This window comes from Molossus molossus, unplaced genomic scaffold, assembly GCF_014108415.1.
Source record: "Molossus molossus isolate mMolMol1 unplaced genomic scaffold, mMolMol1.p scaffold_m16_p_2, whole genome shotgun sequence".
Lineage (NCBI taxonomy): Eukaryota > Metazoa > Chordata > Mammalia > Chiroptera > Molossidae > Molossus > Molossus molossus.
The window spans coordinates 35,816,206-35,836,716 of record NW_023425355.1 but is presented as its reverse complement, the minus strand read 5'-3'; the positions used below and the strand labels follow the sequence as shown (position 1 = coordinate 35,836,716).

At 38.0% G+C, this 20,511-nt stretch overlaps 1 protein-coding gene and 1 non-coding gene across 2 annotated transcripts in view; both read left to right on the top strand.

Annotated features, from left to right (window-relative positions):
- Positions 1–20,511, top strand: part of COL4A6 (collagen type IV alpha 6 chain) — a 438,122-nt gene that overhangs the window by 97,853 nt on the left and 319,758 nt on the right. The gene's annotated exons all lie outside the window — the stretch shown is intronic.
- Positions 3,232–3,395, top strand: LOC118636871. Its single transcript, XR_004960834.1, has one exon. It is a non-coding gene; the product is annotated as a U1 spliceosomal RNA (small nuclear RNA).

The window sequence follows — 20,511 nt, the reverse complement described above, 5'->3', positions numbered from 1 at the left end:
GATCTATCCAGTGATGTTAGTGGGGTGTTGAAGTCCCCAACTATGATTGTATTGCTCTCAATTTCTACTATGAGGTCTTCCAGAAGCTTCTTAATATATTTTGGTGCTCCTATATTGGATTCATATATGTTTATCAAGGTTATATCTTCCCGTTGGATAGATCCTTTCAAAATTACGTAGTGACCTTCTTTGTCTCTAGTTATGGCCTTCATTTTGAAGTCTATTTTATCAGACATGAGTATTGCTATCCCACCTTTTTTTTCTTTTCCGTTTGCTTGGAAATTTTTTTACCATTCCTTAACTTTCATCCTATGTGAGTCTTTTTTGTGAGCTAGGTCTCTTGTAAACAACATATAGATGAATCATGCTTTCTTATCCAATCAGATACTCTGTGTCTTTTAATCGGAACATTCATTCCATTTACATTTAAGATGATATTGATATGTTCTTATTTATTGCCATTTTGTTTAGTTTGGTTCTTATTTTCCTCCTATTTCTTCTACTATTTACAACAGTCCTTTTAACATTTCTTGAAGTGCTGGTTTGGTGCTCATGTATTCCATTAGCCTTTTTTCGTCTGGAATTTTCTTTATTTGACCTTCTATTTTTAATGATAGCCTTGCTGGATAGACTAGTCTTGGATTCAGGTCCTTGTTTTTCATCACCTTGATTACTTCATGCCATTCCCTCCTGTACCATAGTGTTTCTGTTGAGAAGTCAGCTGAGAGCCTTATAGGGTTTCCTTTGTAGGTAACCTGTTGCTTATCTCTTGCTGCTTTTAGGATATTCTCTTAGTCTTTCATTTTTGGCATTTTAATTACTATGTGTGTTGGTGTGGGCCTGTTTTGGTTCTTCTTACTTGGGGCTCTCTGTGCTTCTTGAACTTGAATGCCTTCTTTGTTCATCAAGTTAGGAAGTTTTCTGTCACTATTTCTTCAAATATATTCTCTAACTCTTGCTCATTTTCCTCTTCTTCAGGGACGCCTATGATGCAACTTTTACTACGTTTCCTGTTTTCCCACAGTTCTCTTAAGCTCTCTTCCTGTTTTTTAATTGTTTTTTTTTTTTTTTTTTTTTCCTTTTGGTTTTCTAATTAGTTGATTTTTTCTACCCTGTCTTCTAATTCACTGAACCGGTCCTCCGCCTCCTCTACTCTGCTGATTAGACCTTGCAATGTGTTCTTTATTTCTGATATGTCATTCTTCATTTCTTCTTGGTGGTTTTTAATTTCCAACTAGTTGATTTTCAACATTTCCATGTCTTTACTTATGGTCCTCATGTCCTTACGCATGCTGTTGTGGTTCCTCAAGATCATTGCTCTGAATTCTAGTTCTGTTAACTTGCCTAACTGCATCTCATTTATCTCATCTTTGGTAGAAGTCTCTTGTTCTTTCATTTGGCATTTGTTTCTTTGTTTTACCATTTTTGCCATCTCATTGGATTTTGGAGCCTGCCAAATTTTCCCTGTGGGTGTTGGTATTCTGCTGTTTGTGGGACCCTCTACTGGGTTTCAATGAGTGTGGGAGGACCCATGTAAAAAATACCACTGTCAATTCTTACATTCCTGGGCCCAGTTGCAAGCCCAGGAATGGTTCAGTTATTCTCTAGCTTTTTGCCTGGATGCTATTAGTCACAGTTACTTGAAGAGCCTTGACTTCTCAGTGGAATGAAAAACTCCCCCTGATGTTTAGAGTAAGGGGATTTCCCAAAGGTGAGGCAGATGCTGGTTGTTAATCGGCCTCAATTTGCATTTCAATGGCCACCAGGTGGGGTTGAATCTTCATCAGAGGTGCCACTGCCTCTCCCAAGAGCCCTGGGAAGGTGTAAGGTGACCACTGTCCTGAGTGGAAGGTGTAAGGTGACCACTGTCCTGAGTGGCCCAAACTCAGCAAAAGCTCTGAGTGCCCTCCAAATCCCGAGTGTCCCCACACAGTTCAAGTTCAGTCTGCCCTCCCTCTGCCAGAGCCCAAGGTGAGTGGCTGTGGCTATTTTAGCATATGTCCCAGTTCTGTGCTATCGAGCCACTTGGGAGTTTAACCCGAGGGTGCTGCTCACAGCTAAGGCCACTGCTGTCCGTGGGCTCCCATCCCCTTTCTCGTGTCTCCACAATCCTACCAGGTTTGAGTCAGTGTCCCTGTTTATATGGTCCTCCAAGCTGCTTTTCTGTTGCTTGTTCCTGACGATTTGTCTTTATTTTCATTGTAATTCCAGTTTGGTCCTGGGAGATGCTCTGTGTAGCTTCCATTCACTTCACCACCATTTTCTCATCTCTACATTTTAACTAAGCACTTATCTCACAACATTTCAGTTTGAGGTGCAACTGTAAAACTAACACAAATTTTCCCCCTTTCACAATTTCACAGATGGAAGATTCATTCTTACCATATATCTTAGCAACCTCAGCATATGGTTTTATCCTTTCATTATTAAGTAAAAAAACTTTTACCTTAATTTTTTTTTTCTTTATTGATTTTAGAGAGAGATAGGAAGGGAGATGGAGAGAAAGATAGATACATCAATGAGAGAGAACATTGATTGCCTGCCTCCTGCATGCTCCCCCTGGGGATTGGACCCACAATCTGGGAATGTGCCCTGATCAGGAATCAAACTGGAGACCTCTTGGTGCATGGGTAGACACTCAACCACTGAGGCACACCAGCAAGGCACACCTTTTTACTTAAAGGAAGCACTTTACAGTTTCTCTTTGACATCCTAATTTCCAGCATCACTACCCTTGCTTCGTGACATTATTAAGTAAAATAAGGCTTACTTGAACACATGCTGGATAGTGCAACAGTCAATTTGATAACTCAGATGGCTACTAAGTGATGAATGGGCAGGTAGCATCTATAGTATAGGTATGCTGGACAAAGGGATGATGATTCACACCTCAAGGTAAGTCATGGGTCGGCATGTGAATTCTACATGCTACTCAGAATGGCGCACAATTTAAAACTCATAAATTGTTTATTGCTAGAATTTTCCATTAGTATTTCCAGACCACGGTTGACTGCAGGTAACTGAAACAATAGACAGCAAAACCATGGATAAGTGGGGACTGGGACTACTGTAATATTTACATGTGAGTTATTCATATCTCCCAAATATTTGTAGTTTATAAGCTCCTGAGAGATGGACCCCAATACTGCCTTATGTGATATGTCCTTGTGTACCCAACAGCGCCATGGGCATAATATACACTAGATTAATGGGTTGATAACTTCATGTAAAAGATAACCATAGTAGGGGAGATACCATGATCACAAAGGTGGTTTTCCCAGGGCGAGGCTTATCCATTGCACCCTGGATGTGCTGACCCCTGCAATTTCCCCAAATGTGGGAAACTCGACTGCATAATTTGTGGTAGTGGGGGACTGCATTTGTGCTCTTCCCTAAATAAACAAAAATTAAAAATAGAAAAAAAAAGGAAAAAAAAAAAGAAAGCCATAGTTGAACAGAATGGAAAATTGAGACTCACAGTTGGATATTGGCATGAATGAAAGGAGTGGGAACCCTAACAAATGAAATGAAAGAAAATTGGATAGATATCTGGAGTTTGGGATTATTTGATGGTAGCCACCACACAGACCAAAACATCTGGTTGCCTCCAGATATGACTGATATGGCTGTTGGTGTGCTTAGAAATATTTCCCTCTTGAAGTTAGTGACTTTCATCCATCTGTGTCCAGCAGCTCTGGATGGCATCTGTTAACTTGACACAAGTAAAATATGTTTATGGAGTATCTTTATTTCCTTAACTAAAAATATGTTTTGCAGGTAGTATTTCCCTGAAATTAATACTTTCCAAAGCAAATAATGACAGCCTCTATCCTTTAATTATCCTGAACATGTGAACATTTAAAATGAATACTGTACTTTTGCTCACTCATACCTACTCCCTAGTATCTTGTGTTCTATATATACATTGCTCCAACTTTAAGCCAAAAACTTGTTTTGTGTTCTGAAACAGAATGGGCACCTAGTAGTCACTTAACACTTTTTTTCTGGATTTAGCTGATTTAATTAAATATATGCTAAATAGAGTGTAAACCCTAAACCATCTGTGTTGAATTTTAACAAGAAATGATTAGGTGTAGACATGATTATAAATCTCCTAGCACAGGGTAGATTATTACATGGATAGTGGAGACAGTTCTCCATTACCTTGGAAGACAGGATAATGAGGAAAAAAACTAAAATTGCAGCTTTCCCGAGTAAGATAAGAAGGTAATATTAGCAAAGTGGTTCAGAACAAGGACTTTGGTGTCAGACATATCTGGATTAGAGTCCTAGATATGATCACTTACTATCTGTGTTTTCTTGAGTAATTTACTTTTTTCTCTGGCCCTCACTTTTCTCATTTCTAAAATGAGGGTAATGATATTGCCAACTTTATGGTGTTAGTTTGAGAATCAAATTAAATGATGCAGGAGACTTGTGCATTTTTTAGGAGATAGGGAAGGAGTCAGTAGAGACCAAGAGGCTGACAATATAGGAAAGGGGCGAGGATCACTGATTAGCAAGGACTTGGAAATAACATCTTCTGAATGCCGTGGATAGATCAGTTTCCAGAATGGTTTTGGGGTCTTCTCTGTCTTGGACCATGTTCAAACTACAGGGTTGGGCAAAAGTAGGCTTAAAGTTGTTCATATGGAAAATAATACAATATTTAATAAATAATAATATAAAAATAAACTGTTTCATGTATCCACTACTGTTAACCTACTTTAGTCCCACAGTGTATATATCCCTAGGACTATGAAGCTCTTTCCAACTTATGCCCTCTTGCCATGCCTGGTCTAGAAATGCCACTCTTTGGAAAGGATCTGATCTCCCAATTTTCCATTTCAGCTACTTTATTCTACCCATACTTTATGTTATGCTTTATTGTCAGTTCGTAGAATTAAAAAAATAAGAGCTGAGGAACTTATTCTGCTCTACTTTGCAGTCTCCCAAGTCAAAATGAATATTGATTAAGTTCTATGATAACCAATAGAATGAGATGAGACAATTTCTTAAGAGTAATTATACATCAAAGTTAGGTCTGCTTAGATATTACAAGTAAAACAAGGTGAAACCATACTAGTTATTAAAGGGATTTTTACTGTTTTTATTTACTTTACCTGTCAGTATTCATGCTCCCATTCAGCAAGTGCCTACTCTGTACAACATGTGCCTGGCCCTGGAAATACAGATATGAATAATGTATTCTCCCTGCTCTTGAGGAACTCATAGTCTAGTAAGAGAGACAGACAAGAAAACTGGTAGTTCCAATGCAGAGTTATAAATGCTATGTGTTGGCCCTGGCCAGTCTGGCTCAATGGTTAAGAGCATTGACCCATGGACCAAAGGGTCAATGATTCTGGTCAAAGACACTTACCTGGGTTTCAGGTTCAATCCCTGGCCGGGTCATGTGGGAGGCAACAAACCAATGTGTCTCTCTCACATGGATGTTTCTCGCTCTCTCCCACTCTCCCTCCCTCCATTCCACTCTCTCTAAAATTCAATGGAAAAATATCCTTGGGTGAGGATTAACAAAAGTTAAAATTAAAATAATAAAAAAAACCATTGTGTTTCTAATTATGTTTATAAATAAATAAATAATTTATATGTATTGAAGTGCTGTGAGAGTCTAAGACACCCTAAACTATGTGGGAGCTTTAAACAAGACTTCTTGGGGAACCTGAGTGCAAGTGATATTATATGGGAATACATTTTAATCTGCTTTCCATCACTTGTAAATTTGGGTACTTTAACAATTATTTGTAACAATTTTTTTTAGATATAGTCTTCAACTGATTTAAACAGGCCAATGTGTTATAAAGGTTAAAAATCTATTTTATATATGATATATATATATATATATATATATATATATATCATATATAACATATATATTATATATATATATTATATATATATATATATATATATATATATATATATAGAGAGAGAGAGAGAGAGAGAGAGAGAGAGAGAGAAGATAATATTAAAAACCATGGAAGCAATAAAGGACAGTCTAAAATGAGGTAGGTGGACAAAAAATATTTAGAGTTCAAACTCTTTCTTTTTTTTCTCCTTAAAAGAAATTAAAAAGACTTTTCTACACTTTGTTGTTATAGCATGAGGGCAATGAGTTCATGTTTGTAGGTATTTTTAGTTCTTTTTTTTTTTTCAGATGAAAGGTGCTACTACTGCTGTTATTATTTTAATAGATTAGTATTACAGATGAAAAATTCCAAGGAAATGAAGAATGATGATTATACCCCTGAACCTACTGGCTGTATCAGTGATATGTTGCTAGCTTCTTCACACGTACTTATCTCATTTAATCAAACTGTTTTACTTGGAGAGGTCTTTAGGTAGGTGATAGAAAGTTGGATTTATTGTGATTATTTATGAAGAGGATTCATATTCTTACATTCTGGTATTTCCCGATACTTTTTTTCTGACACCTTTGAATGTTTTAGAAAAGTTTAAGTCTGGGAGCTCAGGGACAACTCTACAGATAAAAAATCTGATTCAATATGAAGTGAATTATTTCATTGCTCATAACTACTCCACAGCAGCCCAGCTACTGAGTTATCTCCACCACTTCATAGGTTGTTTTTTAAGACTTTTCTGTGTGTGTTGTGACAATTCCAGTTCTGAAGGATAGACTCTTGAATTTATTGAACACTTCCCTACAATATGGTTAAGATAGGGACTTTCCAGCAAGACTGCCTAGGTTTCAATCCTAGACCTGCTGTGTACCATCTATTGACTTTAGACTAGTCTTGCAACCTGTCTTTGCCTCAGTTGCTTCCTCTGAAAGCTGGGGTTTTTAATAGTATCTACCTCATGAGGTTGTGGTGACAATTAAATGATTTTAGTCTATAAAGCATTTGAACAGTGCTGATCACATAGTTAATATTATTTACCTCTGAAACTCTGTATTTGCTGTTCCCTCTATTCATAACTTTCTTCCCTAAGATATTTTCCTGGCTGACTTTTATTATGAAGATGTTCACTCAAATGTCATTTCCTCAGGGAGGCTTTTCTTGACCACCCAAACTAAGGTAGAATCTTTCTGTCATGCTCTATCACATCACCTGTGATTTCCTTCATTGTTTGTGCCCACTCTCTAAAATTATCTGATTTATTTATGTATTGTCTGAGTATTCTCACCAGAACATAAGCTCCATGAGACAAGGGACCTTCCCTGCCATGTTCACCATGGTATTCATATAGTTGTGCATATCATGTGGCAGTGTTCAATTAATATGTGTTGAATGAATAAACAAATACAGTGATTTTATTTTCTGAACCAAAAACCAAGGCACCTCTTCTGTCAAAGAACTATTATATGCTCCAAGGTGTATAAAGCAATTAGGAGAAATACTTTGGATCTTAAAATATTGCAAATATTTTGTGAATTTGAAAAATAAATTTGCACATTTTTGATGGTTTAGGTAGTGAAAGGCAGAGAATGTCATTAGCAATGGCTTGGAAAATCCAATACTAGTGTCTCCTACAGTGGTCATTGCAAAGTGAGTACCTGATAATGTTGGTCACTCTCTCCTCTGTTCCCAAGGTTATTCCTGGATAGATGTTGATATCTCAAAGGGTATGACGTTGCCATTTTTATTATAGTAACCCTAGAGCATTTTTCAGTCATTTGCACAGACCAGATACCCACAAACTTTACCCTATATGAATGAACTTTCTCTTTTTCTTTAGCATCACAATTTTATATGTCAATTATGTGTGGAAAGAAAAGAGACCACTTACAAAGAAATTTCAAGAATTAGGACTTATATTTATGGGCTGAGAAGTGGATATACTAAGAGCAGCCAATCTCTCAATAAGAGATTGTCTAAGCTAGGCCCTAGAGACTTCTCAAAGAGATTTGGTGATTTCAAGGTGGGCTCACCCTCAGACCTTCAGGTTGCCATAGAGATGACATTTTTATTTTTTCCTAAATGATATTTGCTTGTAATCTCAGAAGTCTATCCAACAAATTAAAACAGGTGATTTGGGAGCAGGGAAAAGTGGCTATGGCAGCTTCAAGGCCTTGTTACCCTATAAAGACCAGTTTGTTAAATGAAGTGAGGAAAGAAAAGCTAAACACTATGCTAAGAAAAATGGCTATTATAGGAAATTTTTTTTTTTTTTTTTTTTTTTTTTTTACCCTCTGGTAAATGAGGATGTGTTAATATGAGGAAAAACAGAAGAGTTCCAAGTCTCAAGTTTCAAAATTTAGGGCTGCATTGTGTCTGTGAGATTAATTGCCACAGAAAGTAACGTTTGTGAAACAAATACACATTTTCAAAAGATATTAGTACTGTTGTCATACAGTAAAACACTTATAGAACTGCTCTGAGCAGTACAGAATTGTTTCATGGTATTTGTTGGTTTTACTTAATATGACTATAGCTTCATGAGGGAAGAGATCATATCTTAACATTACCTTTGCATCCTGGATAGCACCTTAATCTATCTCATCTGCAAGGTTTCACTCATTTTCCAACTCCTTTGTTTTTTTGTTGTTGTTGTTGTTATAATTTTTAAAAATTTAATTAATTAATTTATTTTGGTTATAGATGTTTCTCATTTTTCCCCCACTGATACCCCCCTCCTCTCTGTCACTACCCTGTCCCCACCTTTGTTGTCCATGTCCATTGTTCATGCACACAGGCATATAAGTTCTGTGGTTTATCTCCCCCCCCCTCTTTGTTGTCCATGTTCATTGTTCATGCATACATGCATATAAGTGCTATGGTTTATCTATCCCCACCACACCATCTTCTGGGGATTGTCAGTCTGTACCCCACTTCCATGGCTCTGTAACTAACCCATTCTTCAGAATGTTATATTCATTATTTTCCACAAATAAGTGAGATCATGTGATACTTGTCTTTCTCTGTTTGGCTTGTTTCACGTAGGATAATACTTTCCAGGTCGCTCCATGTCGTCTCAAAGGATAAGAGACCTTTCTTTCTCACAGCTGCGTAGTACTTGATTGTGTATATGTAGCACAGCTTTTTTATCCATTCGTCCACTGATGGACACTTGGGCTGTCTCCAGATCTTAGCTATTGTAAATAGTGCTGCTACGAACATGGGGGTACATATATTCTTCCTGATTGGTGTTTCAGGCTTCTTAAGTATATTCCTAGAAGTGGGATCACTGGGTCAAATAGAAGTTCAATTTTTAATTTTTAGAGGTAACAACACATTGTTTTCCATAGTGCCTGCACCAGTCTGCATTGCCACCAGCAGTGTATTATAGTCCCCTTTTCTTCACACCCTAACCAACACTTGTTGATTGATGATATGTTGATGGCGGCAATTCTGACAGGTGTGAGTTGATACCTCATTGTTGTTTTAATTTGCATCTCTGATGATTAGTGATGTTGTACATTTCTTCATATATCTTTTAGCCATTTGTATGTCTGTATGTCCTATTTGGAGAGCTGTCTATTTAGTTCCTCTGCCAATTTTTTTTTTTCCTCACCTGAGGACATTTTTCCATTTTTTTGTTCACATAGAGTGGGAGGGAGACAGAGGAAGAGAGAGAGAGAGAGAGAGAGAGAGACATCGACGTAAAAGGGACACATCCAGTGTCTGCCACCTGCAGGACCAACAAGGGCCAGGGACAAACCGCAACCAAGGTACGTGACCTTAGTGGGAACCGAACCTGGGTCTCTCTGAACCACCAGCTGATGCTCTAACTGCTGAGCCAAACCGAACAGGTCTCTGCCCATTTTTTAATTGGGTTCTTTATCTTCCTTTCATGGAGTTGTATGAGCACTCTATGTATAGTTGGAAATTGACCCCTTATCTGATATATCATTGGCAATTATGCTCTCCCATAGAGTGGGTTGCCTTTCCATTTTGAGGATTGTATCTTTTGCTGTGCAGAAGCTTTTGAGTTTGATGTAGTCTCATGTGTTCATTTTCTCCTTTGTCTCTGTTGCCTTAGGTGAAAATTCTGCTGCATATGATATCTGAAACTTTGTTGCCTACAGTTTCTTCTAGGATTTTTATGGATTCATGAGTCACATTTAAGTCTTTTATCCATTTTGAGTTTATTCTTGGATATGGTATAAGTTGATGGTTTAGTTTCATTTTTTTGCATGTAGCTATCCAATTTTCCCAACACCATTTATTAAAGAGGCTGTTTTGACTCCACTGTATGCTCTTGCCACCTTTGTCAAATATTAATTGAGCATATTGCCTTGGGTCCATTTGTGGGTTCTCTATTCTGTTCCATTGATCTGCCTGTTCTTGTGCCAAAACCAGGCTGTTTTTATTACAGTGGCTTTGTAGTTAACCTGAAATCTGGTAATGTGATCCCTCCAACTTTGTTCTTCTTTTTCAAGATTGCTGTGACTATTCGAGGTCTTTTTTGGTTCCATATTAACTTTTAAAATATTTGTTCTAGTTCTGTGAAGTATGTCATTGGTATTTTGATGGGGATTGCATTGAATCTATAGATTGTTTTGGGTAGTATGGACATTTTAATTATATTAATTCTTCCAATCCATCATGAACAAAGTATGTGCTTTCACTTTTTTATAACTTCCGCTATTAATTTTTTCAATTACCTGTAGTTTTCTGCAAGTAGGTCCTTTATTTCTTTGGTTAAGTTTATTCCTAGATATCTTAATGTTTTTGCCATGATGGTAAATGGCATTGTTATTTTAGTTTTTCTTTCTGTGATTTCATCATTGGTATATAATGATGCCATCGATTTCTTTCTTTTTTTTATGAATTTTTTATTTATTTTTTTTTGTTACAGATATTTTACCTTTTTACCCCATTGGCACCCCCCACCACACCCCACCTCCGCCCCATCCCCGGCTTAGTTGTCCATGTCCATTGGTCATGCATACATGCATATAAGTTCTGTGGTTTATCTCTTCCCACCCCCTCTTCTGAGGGATGTCAATCTGTGCCCTACTTCCATGTTTCTGGGTCTACTGTATTCCTCAGACTGTTATGTACATTATATTCCGTATATAAGTGAGATCATGTGGTATTTGTCTTTTTCTGCTTGGCTTCTTTCACTTAGGATAATACTTTCCAGGTCCCTCCATGTCGTCTCAAAGGATAAGAGATCTTTCTTTTTACCGCTGCACAGTACTCCATTGTGTATATGTACCACAGCTTTTTTATCCATTCGTCTACTGGTGGACACTTGGGCTGTTTCCAGATCTTAGCTATTGTAAATAGTGCTGCTATGAACATGGGGGTACATATATTCTTCCTGATTGGTGTTTCAGGCTTCTTAGGGTATATTCCCAGCAGTGGGATCACTGGGTCAAATGGAAGTTCAATTTTTAATTTTTTGAGGTAGCACCATATTGTTTTCCATAGCGGCTGCACCAGTCTGCATTCCCACCAGCAGTGTATTAGAGTCCCCTTTTCTCCACACCCTCGCCAACACTTGTTGTTTGATGATTTGTTGATGGCGGCCATTCTGCCAGGTGTGAGGTGATACCTCCTTGTTGTTTTAATTTGCATCTCTCTGATGATTAGTGATGTTGAGCATTTCTTCATATGTCTTCTTTTGGCCATTTGTATGTCCTGTTTAGAGAGGTGTCTATTCAGCAACTCTGCCCATTTTTTAATTGGGTTCTTTGTCTTCCTTTTGTTGAGTTGTAGGAACACTCTATATATATTGGAAGTTAACCCCTTATCTGATACATCATTGGCAATGATGTTCTCCCATACAGTGGGTTGCCTTTCCATTTTGATGATTGTTTCTTTTGCTGTGCAGAAGCTTTTTAGTTTAATGTAGTCCCATGTGTTCATATTCTCCTTTATTGCCTTAAGTAATGTATCAGTGAAAATTCTGCTCCGTATGATGTCCGAAATTTTGTTGCCTACATTTTCTTCTAGAATTTTTATGGATTCACGGGTCACAATTAAGTCTTTTACCCATTTTGAGTTTATTTTTGTGTAGGGTGTAAGTTGATGGTCTAGTTTCATTTTTTTTGCATGTAGCTGTCCAATTTTCCCAACACCATTTATTAAAGAGGCTGTCGTTACTCCACTGTATGCTCTTGCCACCTTTGTCAAATATTAATTGAGCGTATTGCCTTGGGTCCATTTCTGGGTTTCCAGTTCTGTTCCACTGGTCTATATGCCTGTTCTTTTTTTTTTTTGTTTTTTTGTTTTTTTTTTTTTTTTTTTTTTTTTATTGAATAATTTTTGTTACAAATGATTCTCCTTTTTTCCCCCAGTGGTTCCCCCCTCCCCCTTCCCTCCCCGCCCCTTCCCCCGATTGTTGTCCATGTCCACTGTTCATGCCTATATGCATATAAATTCTGTTGTTCATCCCTCTCTCAGCTCCCCACTCCTTAGGGGATTGTCCTCAAACTGTTATGTTCATTATATTCCAGAAATCAGTGAAATCATATGAAATTTGTCTTTCTCTGCTTGGCTTGTTTCACTCAGGATGATACTTTCCAGGTCCCTCCATGTAGTCTCAAAGGACAAGAGATCTTTCTTTCTTACCGCTGCGTAGTACTCCATTGTGTATATGTACCACAGCTTTTTAATCCATTCGTCTACTGATGGGCACTTGGGCTGTTTCCAGATCTTAGCGATTGTAAATAGTGCTGCTACAAAGATGGGGGTACATATATTCTTTCTGATTGGTGTTTCAGGCTTCTTAGGGTATATTCCTAGAAGTGGGATCACTGGGTCAAATGGGAGTTCAATTTTTAATTTTTTGAGGTGACACCATATTGTTTTCCATAGTGGCTGCACCAGTCTGCATTCCCACCAACAGTGTACTAGAGTCCCCTTTTCTCCACACCCTCGCCAACACTTGTTGTTTGATGATTTGTTGATGGCGGCCATTCTGACCGGTGTGAGGTGATACCTCATTGTTGTTTTGATTTGCATCTCTCTGATGATTAGTGATGATGAACATTTCTTCATATGTCTCTTAGCCATTTGTATGTCCTGTTTGGAGAGGTGTCTATTTAGTTCCTCTGCCCATTTTTTAATTGGATTCTTTGTCTTCCTTTTGTGGAGTTGTGTGAGCACTCTATATGTATTGGAAATTAACCCCTTATCTGATATATCATTGGCAATTATGCTCTCCCATACAGTGGGTAGCCTTTCCGTTTTGATGGTTGTATCTTTCGCTGTGCAGAAGCTTTTGAGTTTGATGTAGTCCCATGTGTTCATTTTCTCCTTTGTTTCTATTGCCTTAGGTGATGTGTCAGTAAAAATTCTGCTGCGTATGATGTCTGAGATTTTGTTGCCCACAGTCTCCTCTAGGATTTTTATGGATTCATGGGTTACATTTAAGTCTTTTATCCATTTTGAGTTTATTTTGGTGTAGGGTGTAAGTTGATGGTCTAGTTTCATTTTTCGGCAAGTAGCTGTCCAATTTTCCCAGCACCATTTATTAAAGAGGCTGTCCTTACTCCACTGTATGCTTTTGCCACCTTTGTCAAATATTAATTGAGCATATTGCCTAGGGTCCATTTCTGGGTTCTCTATTCTGTTCCACTGGTCTATATGCCTGTTCTTGTGCCAGTACCAGGAGGTTTTGGTTACAGTCTCTTTGTAGTATAACCTGATATCTGGTATTGTGATCCCACCTACTTTGTTCTTTTTTTTTCAAGATTGCTGTGGCTATGCGGGGTCTTTTTTGGTTCCATATGAACTTTTGGAGTATTTGTTCTAGTTCTATGAAATATGTCGTTGGTATTTTGATGGGGATTGCATTGAATCTATAGATTGCTTTGGGTAGTATGGACATTTTAATGATGTTAATTCTCCCAATCTATGAGTAGGGTATGTGCTTCCACTTTTTTATATCTTCCTCTATTTCTTTTTTCAATGTCCTGTAGTTTTCTGCAAATAGGTCCTTTAGTTCTTTGGTTAAGTTTATTCCTAGGTATCGTAATTTTTTTGGCATGATGGTGAATGGGATTGTGTTTTCAGTTTCTCTTTCTGTGACTTCATCATTGGTGTATAAGAGTGCCGTTGATTTCTTGACGTTAATTTTGTATCCTGCTACTTTGCCAAATTCATTTATTAAGTCTAGTAGATTTTTGATGGAGTCTTTAGGGTTATCTATGTATAATATCATGTCATCTGCAAATAATGACAGTTTCACTTCCTCCTTTCCAATTTGGTTCCCTTTTATTTTTTCTTCATGTCTGATTGCTGTGGTTAAGACTTCCAGTACAATGTTAAATAAGAGTGGCGAAAGTGGACATCCCTGTCTTGTTCCTGTTCTTAATGGAAATGTTTTTAGTTTCTGTCCATTGGGTATGATGTTGGCTGTAGGTCTTTCATATATGGCCTTTATTATGTCGAGATATGATCCCTCTATTCCCACATTGCTGAGTGTTTTTATCAGAAATGGATGCTGGATTTTGTCAAATGCTTTTTCAGCATCTATTGATATGATCATGTGGTTTTTGTTCTTTATTTTGTTTATGTGGTGTATCACGTTTATTGATTTGCGGATATTGTACCAGCCTTGCATCCCTGGAATGAATCCCACTTGGTCATGGTGAATAATTTTTTTTGATGTATTTCTGGATCCGATTTGCTAATATTTTGTTCAGGATTTTGGCGTCTATGTTCATCAGGGATATTGGCCTGTAGTTTTCTTTCTTCGTGGTGTCTTTTTCTGGTTTTGGAATTAGAATTATGCTGGCCTCATAGAACGTGTTTGGAAGTCTTCCTTCTTCTAGAATTTTTTGAAATAGTTTGAGGAGAATGGGTGTTAGTTCTTTTTTGAATGTTCGGTAAAACTCCCCCATGAAACCATCTGGGCCTGGGCTTTTGTTTGCTGGGAGAGTCTTGATTACCTCTTCAATTTCCTTAGTTGTTATTGGTCTGTTCAAGTTTTCTATCTCTTCCGGGAATAGTTTTGGGAGACTGTGTGTTTCTAGAAATTTGTCCATTTCGCTTAGATTGTTGAATTTGTTGACTATAGTTGTTCATAGTAGTTGTTAACGATCTTTTCTATTTCCGTGGTGTTGGTTGTTACTTTTCCTCTTTCATTTCTGATTTTGCGTATTTGTGTTCTCTCTCTTTGTTTCTTGGTGAGTCTAGCTAAGGGCCCATCAATCTTGTTTATCTTTTCGAAAAACCAGCTCTTTGTTTCATTGATCCTTTGAATTGTTTTTTTGGTCTCTATGTCATTTATTTCTGCTCTGATCTTTACTATTTCCTTCCTTCTACTTGCTCTGGGGTTTTCTTTTTGTTTGCTTTCTAATTCTTTGAGTTGTGAGGTTAGACAGTCAATTAGAAATGTTTCTTGTTTTTTGAGGTAGGCCTGTAGTGCTATGAACTTTCCTCTCAGAACTGCTTTCGCTGCATCCCATGGATTTTGTGTTGTTGTGTGTTCATTTTCATTGGTTCCCAGGAAGTTTTTAATTTCTTCCTTGATCTCCTCAGTGACCCATTCATTGTTTAATAACATGCTATTTAGCCTCCATGTGTTGAAATGTCTTTGCATGTTCTTGTTGCAATTGATTTCTAGTTTCATGCTATAGTGATCTGAGAAGATGCTTGATATGATTTCAATCTTCTTGAACTTGTAGAGATTTAGTTTGTGTCCTATGATGTGGTCTATGTTTGAGAATGTTCCATGTGCACTTGAGAAGAATGTGTATTCTGTAGTTTTGGGGTGTAATTCTCTGTAGATCTCTATGTAATCCATTTGGTCTAGTGCTTCATTTAGAGTCTCTGTTTCCTTGCTAATTTTTTGCCTAGAGGATCTATCCAGTGCTGTCAACAGGGTGTTGAAGTCCCCTGCTATGATTGTATTGTTGTCAATTTCTCCTTGGAAGTCTTCCAGAAGATTTCTAATATATTTTGGTGCTCCTATATTGGGTGCATATATGTTTATCAAGGTTCTATCTTCCTGTTGGATAGATCCCTTCAATATTATGTAGTGGCCGTCTTTGTCTATAGTTATAGTCTTCATTTTGAAATCTATTTTATCAGATATGAGAATTGCTACCCCAGCTTTTTTTTGCTTTCTATTTGCTTGGAAATTTTTTTCCCATCCCTTCACTTTCAACCTATGTGAGTCTTTTGTTGAGAGGTGGGTCTCTTGTAAACTACATATAGATGAGTCATACTTTCTTATCCAATCAGCTACTCTGTGTCTTTTTATGGGAGCATTCAATCCATTTACGTTTAAGGTGATTATTGATATGTACTTATTTATTGCCATTTTTGTTTAGTGTGGTTCTATTTTTCTTCCCTTTTCTACTGCTAATTACAGCAGTCCTTTTAACATTTCTTGCAGTGCTGGTTTGGTGCTAATGTATTCCCTTTGCCTTTTTTTGTCTGGGAAGCTCTTTATTTGACCTTCTATTTTGAATGATAGCCTTGCTGGGTAGAGTAGTCTTGGATTCAGATTCTTGTTTTTCATGACTTTGATTACTTCATGCCATTCTCTTCTGGCCTGTAGTGTTTCTTGTGAGACGTCAGCTGAGAGCCTTATGGGGTTCCCTTTGTAGGTAACCGGTTGCTTCTCTGTTGCTGCTATTAGGATTCTCTCTTTGTCTTGAATTTTTGGCATTTTAATTACTATGTGTCTTGGTGTGGGCCTGTTTGGGTTCTTCTTACTTGGGACTCTCTGTGCTTCTTGAACTTGAATGCCTTCTTCCTTCACCAAATTAGGGAAGTTTTCTCTCACTATTTTTTTTAATATATTCTCTATCCCTTGCTCATTTTCTTCTTCTTCGGGGACTCCTATGATGCGAATATTATTACGTTTCCAGTTGTCCCATAGTTCTCTTAATCTGTCTTCCTGTTTTTTAATAGTTTTTTCCTTTTGTTTTTCTGATTGGTTGATTTTTTCTACCCTGTCTTCTAATTCACTGATCCGGTCCTCAGCTTCCTCTACTCTGCTTTTTAAACCTTCCAATGTGTTTTTCATTTCTGATATATCATTTTTATCTCTTCTTGTTGGTTTTAAATTTCCAATTGGCTTATTTTCAGTGTCTCTATGTCCTTACTCATGCTGTTCAGCTTCCTCAAGATCATGGCTCTGAATTCTAGCTCTGTTAACATGCCTAATTGCTCCACATTGATCTCATCTTCGGTGGAGGTGTCTTGCTCTTTCATTTGGCTTCTGTTTCTGTGTTTCACCATTTTGGCTATCACTGTGGGCTTTGGAGCCTGTCAAGTTTTCCCTGTGGGTGTTGGTGTTCTGCTGTTTGTGGCTCCCTCTCCTGTGTTTTGATGAGCGAGTGAGGACCCACGTTGAACACCACTGTCAAGTCTTACTTTCCTGGTTAAAGTTGCCAGTCCAGAAAAGGCACTGTTATCCTCTAGCTTTTTGCCTGGAGGCTAGCAGTCTAGGTTACTTGATGAGTTTTGGGTTGTCAGTTGATTGAAAAGCTCCCTCAGGTGCTTAGCACAAGGGGATTTCTGGAGGGTGGGGCAGATGCTGTTGTTAGTGAGCCTCAATTAGCACTTCAATGGCCCACAGGGTGGGATTAGATCTCTGAGGGAGAGGCTGCTGCCTCTCTCAGAGCCCTGGGAAGGAGCAATGTGGCCACCGTCCTGAGTGGCTGCACTCAGCCAAAGCTCTGAGCGCCCTCCAAATCCCGAGTGTCTCGACACAGTTCCAGACCAGTCTGCCCTCCCTCTGCTGGAGCCCAATTGAGTGGCTATGGCTGTTTTAGCCTCTGTCCTGGCTCTGAGCTGTGGAGCCGCCTGGGAGTGTAACCTGAGGGCGCCGCTCCCAGCTGAGGCCCCTGCTGAGCAGCAGACCGTGGCCTCCCAGCCCCCATCTCGTGCCTTCGCAAGCCTACCGGGATGGAGTCAGTGTCCCTCGTTATATGGTCCTCCAGGCTGCTTTTCTGTTGCTTTTTCCCGTCGATTTGTCTGTGCTATAGTTGTAATTCCAGTTTGGTTCTGGGAGACGGTCTGTGTAGCTTCCGTTCACTCCGCCGCCATTTTTTCCTCCTTCTCGATTTCTTGATGTTAATTTTGTATCTTGCTACTCAGCCAAATTCATTTAGTAGGTCTAATAAATTTTTGATGGGGTCTTTGGGGTATTCTACATCTAGTATCATGTCATCTACAAATAATGACAGTTTCACTTCCTCCTTTCCAATTTGGATCCCTTTTATTTTTTCTTCCTGTCTGATGGCTGTGGCTAAGACTTCCTTTACTGTGTTAAATAAGAGTGGTGAAAGTTGGCAACCTTGTGTCTTCTTTCTGTTTTTAAGGGAAAGCTTTTAGTTTTTGCCCATTGAGTATGGTGTTGGCTGTAGGTTTTTCATATATGGCCTTTATTATGTCAAGATATGATCCCTCTATTCTCAGATTGCTGAGTGTTCTTATCAGAATTGGGTGCTGGATTTTGTCGAAGTCTTTTTCAGCATCTGTTGTTATGATCATACGATTTTTATCCTTGTATCGCTGCGATGAATCCCACTTGGTCATGGTGAATAATTTGTTTCATGTATTGCTGCATTCTATTTGCTAGTATTTTGTTCAGGATTTTGACATCTATGTTCACCAGGGATATTGGTTGGTAATTTTCTTTCTTTGTAGTCTCTTTTTTTGGTTTTGGAATTAGAATTATGCTGGCCTCATAAAATGGGTTTGGAAGTTTTCTTCCTTCTTCTTGAATATGTTGAAATAGTTTGAGGAGAATGGGTATTAGTTCTTTGAATGTTTGGTAAAATTCCCCAGTGAACCCTTCTGGGCCTAGGCTTTTGTTTGCTGGGAGGGTCTTGATTACCTTTCCAATTTCCCTAGTCGTTATTGGTCTGTTCAAGTTTTCTATCTCTTCCTGGTCCAGTTTTGGGAGACTATGTGTTTCTAGAAATTTGTCCATTTCATTTATATTGTCAAATTTGTTGCAGTATAATTGTTCATAATATCTGTTAGCAATCCTTTGTTTTTCTGTGGGGTCAGTTATTATTTCTTCTCTTTCATTTCTGATTTTGTGTATTTGGGTTCTCTCTTTGTTTCTTGGTGAGTCTAGAGAAGAGTCCATCAATCTTGTTTATATTTTCAAAGAACCAGCTCTTTGTTTCATTGATTTTTGGAATTGTTTTCTTTGTCTCCATTTCATTTATTTCTGCTCTGATCTTTCTTTACTATGTCCTTCCTTCTACTTGGTTTGGGGTTTTCTATTTGTTTGCTTTCTAGTTCTTTAAGTTGTGAAGTAAGATAGTTTATTAGAAATGTTTCTTGCCCTGGATGGTTTGGCTCAGCGGTTAGAGGATCGACCTGCAGTTGACAGAGACCCAGGTTCAGATCCTGCTAAGGGTATGTACCTCAGTTGCAGTTTGTCACCGGCCCTGGTTTTATCGTGTGGGTTGCTGCCACTCAATATGTCCCTTTCACATCGATGTTTCTCTCTCTCTCTCTCTCTCTCTCTCTCTCTCTCCCTCCCCCACTCTATCTGAACAAAATATCAAAATTAATAAATAAATAAATGTTTCTTTTTTCTTGTTTCTTGAGGTAGGCCTCTAGTACTATGAACTTTTCTCTCTGAACTGCTTTCACTGCATCCCATAGATTTTGTGTTTTGTGTGTTCATTTTCATTGGTTTCCAGGAAGTTTTTAATTTCTTCCTTGATCTCCTTCGTAACACATTCATTTAGAGCCCGTGTTTTGTTGTTAATTTTTTGTCTACAGAATCTATCCTATGATATCAGTTGGGTGTTGAAGTCCCCTGCTATGATTGTATTGCTGTTGATTTCTCCTTTGAAGTCCTCCAGAAGATTTTTAATATATGGTGGTGCTTCTATATTGGGTGCATATATGTTTACCAAGGTTATATCTTTCTCTTGAATAGATCCTTTCAATATTATGTAGTGGTCTTCTTTATCTCTAGTTATGGCCTTCATTTTGAAATCTACTTTATCAGATATGAGTATTGCTACCCCAGCTTTTTTTTCCTTTCTGTTTGCTTGAAAGATTTTTTCCATCCCTTCACTTTCAACCTATGTGAATCTTTTGTTGTGAGGTGGATCTCTTGTAAACAACATATATATGAGTCATGCTTTCTTATCCAGTCAGCTACTCTGTGTCTTTCTATCAGAGCATTCAAACCATTCACCTTTAAGGTGATAAGTGATATGTACTTATTTATTGTCATATTTGTTTAGTGTGGTTATATTTTTCTTCCTATTTTTTCTACTAATTACAGCAGTCCTCTTAGCATATCTTGCAGTGCTGGTTTGGTGTTAATATATTCCCTTAGCCTTTTTCTTTTTTTTTGGAAAGTTGTTTATTTGACCTTCTATTTTGAAAGACAGCCTTGCTGGATTGAGTAGTCTTGGATCCAGATCCTTTCTTTTCATGACCTTGATTACTTCATACCATTCCCTTCTGGCCTCTAGTGTTTCTCTGGACCACAGGCCGATACTCTAACCACTGAGCCAAACTGGCAAGGGCCCTGTAGTGTTTCTGTTGAGAAGTCAGCTGAGAGCCTTATGGGGTTTCCTTTGTAGGAAACCTGTTGCTTATCTCTTGAAGCCTTTAGGATTCTCTCTTTGTCTTTAATTCT